The sequence below is a fragment of the Aegilops tauschii genome, chromosome 1 (assembly GCF_002575655.3).
Source record: "Aegilops tauschii subsp. strangulata cultivar AL8/78 chromosome 1, Aet v6.0, whole genome shotgun sequence".
NCBI classification, from domain to species: Eukaryota; Viridiplantae; Streptophyta; class Magnoliopsida; order Poales; family Poaceae; genus Aegilops; species Aegilops tauschii.
In genome coordinates, this window is record NC_053035.3 from 52,276,955 (window position 1) to 52,281,256 (window position 4,302).

General features: G+C 40.5%; 1 long non-coding RNA gene across 2 annotated transcripts; it reads left to right on the forward strand.

The window, feature by feature from the left end:
- Positions 1-1,622: 1,622 nt before the first annotated feature.
- LOC109734142 (uncharacterized) lies at positions 1,623-3,737 on the forward strand. 2 transcript variants are annotated; one of them, XR_002225815.4, is made up of 2 exons: positions 1,623-2,461; positions 2,774-3,737. It is a non-coding gene; the product is annotated as an uncharacterized lncRNA (long non-coding RNA). The 2 variants fall into 2 exon arrangements; XR_012201621.1 differs by having other exon boundaries at positions 1,623-2,411.
- The last annotated feature ends 565 nt before the right edge of the window (positions 3,738-4,302 follow it).

Consider the following 4,302-nt stretch of genomic DNA (forward strand, 5'->3'; position numbering starts at 1 on the left):
ATGGTCGGACAGCCAATAGTCGTGTAGATTATTGGTGTTAGTTGTGGCTAAGGAAAGCAAAATCTCAAAATTATATAAGGGATATGAATAAAATAATTGCCTCTCATTTTTTGGAAAATGCCAAACCACACCACAATGATCAATTTTGCTTGACCATGTATCCGGGTTATTCATTTATCATCAAATAATCAAGAAAGGTTTGAGTCTATTTTTTAATCAATTGCCCGATGAAAATTTTAAAACGATAGCAAATCATATATACCACCAGGATATATGTGTACTATTAAAAATGTTGTTCATGAGAAATGTTAATCATTTTTGTTGAGAAAATGTCACAATGTATAACTAGGGAAGAATGTTAATCACGTGATTAGTTAGTGGCTAACTAATCGCATCTTCATCTCCTATTGCATAACTACTAATTGGGGTCTTTAGAAAATAACTAATGTGTCAAAGCTACTAGTGTATACATGTCCATCTCCTCTTCAATCACTGATGATTTGTATCTTTGAAACTAACTAATGCATCCTAGTTTCTGTAGTTTTCGTGCTCGGATACACCTGCACCCAGATGATCAGTAAAATCCAGAAAAAATGGTGAAAATATTTTAAAAAACTGATTGACAACAAACATGTTTGAGTATTATACTCCCATACAAATTTGATGAAAACAACATTCGATGTGTCTAGGGAAAAAAACAAAATTCATACTCTGAGAATGCTATTTTTGAAGCATTATTGGAGTGCCTATATTTTTTTTACCCAAAGAATCGTGAATGTCATCTCGTCACACAAAATATGCGTAAGGAGAACACTTAAGAATGATTCTCTCCAAAAAAACTTCAAATTTTTCTTGCTATGCATGTCCATCTATGATCAGAATGACACTTTCACATCTCCTCTTGCATCACTATGGGCTAACGTTAACTATGTGTTTAACTTGGAGTAAAATGCATAGGTGGATTGTCAAAGAGGACATGGATATTTCTTAGAGATAGACTAACCCCAGATGACTTTGAATTTCTTATGGTTGTAATCATTAACCATGTAGTTCGTAAGTGGAGAGAATTATTTTGCAAAGAATTCTTAGAGATAGATCACTAGAACCCACACCCTCCCGTGAACTCACACCCTCCCATGAACACCCACCCTTTTGTATGGCTCAAGAGGCAATGCTACACACCAAGCCATACCATGACTGCATCCATCAGTTACAAATATGCACTATCTCCTATCCAACTACACGGCTGGCATTTGCTAGCTAGAACTCATTAGCTTATAAAGGTATACTATTAATTTCTCAATATATACATGATTAATTTCTCAAGATTTACCATAAATATATACGCATTTATTTGGAGATTCCTTATTATGACCTGGATTTATCTCAAGAGAGAACTCATATATATAGGAAAATAGTTGTATCTATCAAATTGTTGAGTATGTACGCGTAGTATGTAGTATATAAGAATATTTAGGTAGTATGTATCATATTTTGAGTATGCTTTTTTTACGTACAAATATGTACATATTTCACAAATATAATAAAAATAATGGGTCAACTTGCAGTTTTTTCATGTAACTTACTTTGAAGTATCTTATATATAGTGCATAAACATGCTTATAATGATAAAGTAGTATATATATTACTGCATAATAGTATATGAGACATGAGGGTAACTAACCCCAGGTGGTAGGATGTACTATATATATAGTAGCACTATTCTAATTCCAGAATTAGAATAACTATTTGGATCACGGCGAGCTATATAGGGCCCGATGGATGTTCTGAGATCCGAAAATTCCACCGAACAGAAAAATAAAATAATCCCCCCTTACCTCCCCACGCCCCCACTTCCTCCCTGATCCAGCCACCATCCCCACGCCCCTACTCCCTCTCCCATCCAGCCACCCACCATCGTCGGCGTCGGCCCACCACCGCCTCGGGAATCGGCCGCCGCACCGCCCCCGCTCCGAGAACCGGCCACCGCTTCCCTCCCTTACCGCGCCGCCGCCGCTTCCCTCCCCGGACTGCGCCACCGCCGCCGTCACCCTCCACGGATCATGCCACCGCCGCCTCCCTCCCCGGATTGTGCCGCCACCATCTGCCGCTAGCTATCGCTGCCTGTGCAGTCCTTCGCTAGCTGCCGCTGCGGTCCACCGCTAGCTCTCGCGGGGGAGGCAGTGCTGCTCCGGCTACCCATGCGTCACCGGCTGCCGCCGCGAACGGCGTCCGGACGCCATCACGTCTGCCCCCCGGCGCCGCCTCGGGACAAACCTCTTCCACGCGGGCGACTGGCCGCTCAAACTTCCCCTCGCCGGCCGTCGTGGGCCTCTGTATCCTCTCATGGCGGCTCCTCCCCTGTTCACAAGCAAGGTCAACTGCGGATGGATGAGACTCAAAAAATGGTGGTACGTACTGGAAAATACTCCTGGCATACTCATGTCGTTGGCAGCAGAAGGTATTTCAGTTACTAGTTCTTCTATATGCTAGAGGAATTTCTTTCAGCCCACCTTGAGCAGAGCTCGTGGCATCAATTCTTTATTGTTTCTGTGTGAAAATTTATGAGCAGGAAGGAATAGTTCTGCCCGATGAGCAGTTCCAATTGAGTTCTCCCTACAGATAGTTTGACTTTTATTTTCAAGCATTAAGTTGTCCTAGATATTTGATTGGTATTCCACCTTGCAAGCAAGGATGCTCTGAAAATGAAACACATGATGTTTGATACACCTTGGTACACCACGACTCAAGCTCTCTGCATTTTTTGTTAAAGGTCATCGGGCTGGGCACCGGCTGCTTATGTGTTGTACGCCTTGGGCGTCCCTGTGCTGGTGATGAGCATGATGGCCGTGCATTGACCTGCATCGCCTGTCCGAACTGTGCCGGCCATGCGTACGACGACCTCGTCCATCCCTGATCACCTCTTCCGCGCAATCAGCCGCGCATACACAGACATGCCTGTGCTGTATTATACTTGAACTTCAGAGCTTCTGAACTCTTTGTATCGGTGTGCATGTTTTTATATTGTGTCATTGCATAGCTCCACCACTGAATTTGGAAATTCAGTCAATGCTTAAACTTGATAAAAAAGAGCAAGAAACAGTGACAGATTATGTGTGTTTTTCACGGAAGTGAGCTGGGAATTAAGATGTTCCTTTTTCATAATATTAAGGGCATCGATCATTCAACTATTTATGTTATCCTTCGTGCTCTGACTTGAGTGAAGTTATGTGAACTAGCATAGTATATTGTAATTTTCTGATTTTGAGTCATGGCATATAGTCCTCACACAAAGTAGTTGAAAATATATTGAAGTATATTATGCACATAGTTATCCTCCCTAATGCCTAAACTGGTACCTTTTCAATCTTTGTGCTGACTACTAAACATAATTATTGTAGGTCTTCCCTGACCCATGGTCACGCGAAAGCGGTGCTACTCCGGCAAGCTCCTCTATCCCCCGAGCACAGTGTTGTCCATGACGGTCTCCTCCCTCCTGTTCCCTCAGCGAGGATGATGTCATTTTTTGCGAAACAGAAAGTTATGTAGTTCTTCAGTATATGTCCATAGAAACCTATGACAATTTCTTCAGTAGCAGTTCAACAAAAAATCATGTTGTAGTTCTTGAGTATTGTTCCATTAGAATTTCATGTTATCTAAGTATTTTTAGTACTTGCTATTGCAGATAAGTGTTTGTTAGAATTGACATTCTATTAGTAAAGTACCATTCTTCAGTATATGTTCTGAAAATTTCATCTTTTGTGTGCCTGGTGTGAATCGTTGGTCTTCTCTCACTTTTGCTCATGAATTAGAGGTAGCATGTTGATTTTCGCACTTGATGAAGAACATATCCTAAAATGTGAAAAAAATTGTTCGCCAATGAATAATTTATTGTTCGTAAAGATCTATCTTCTTCCAGAGTGATGAAGTTTTGCTCCTAAACAAAGAACTTTATGTTGGTCCTAAATGAGGAGGTAGTATAGGGAACTACATGTACGTGTTTTTCCAAAAACTTTCTTAAACCATTTTTGATGAAGTATAGGGAACTTCATGTACGTGTTACTCCCAAAACGATATGAAACTTTGTGTGTACAATTTTTTAATATACCATATTGATTGAGAACTAAAAAGGGCATGCTTTTTTAATAATCTAGAAGTTCAACGACTTCCACCTAGAAAGTTCAAAAGACATTATTTTTGAGGGAGAACACATCCTGCCTAGAAGATGCATATGGAATAAAATGTAAATTCGCAATGAAGTTCATATATATAAAAAGTTGAAGTTTGCATAGAGGAAAAGGT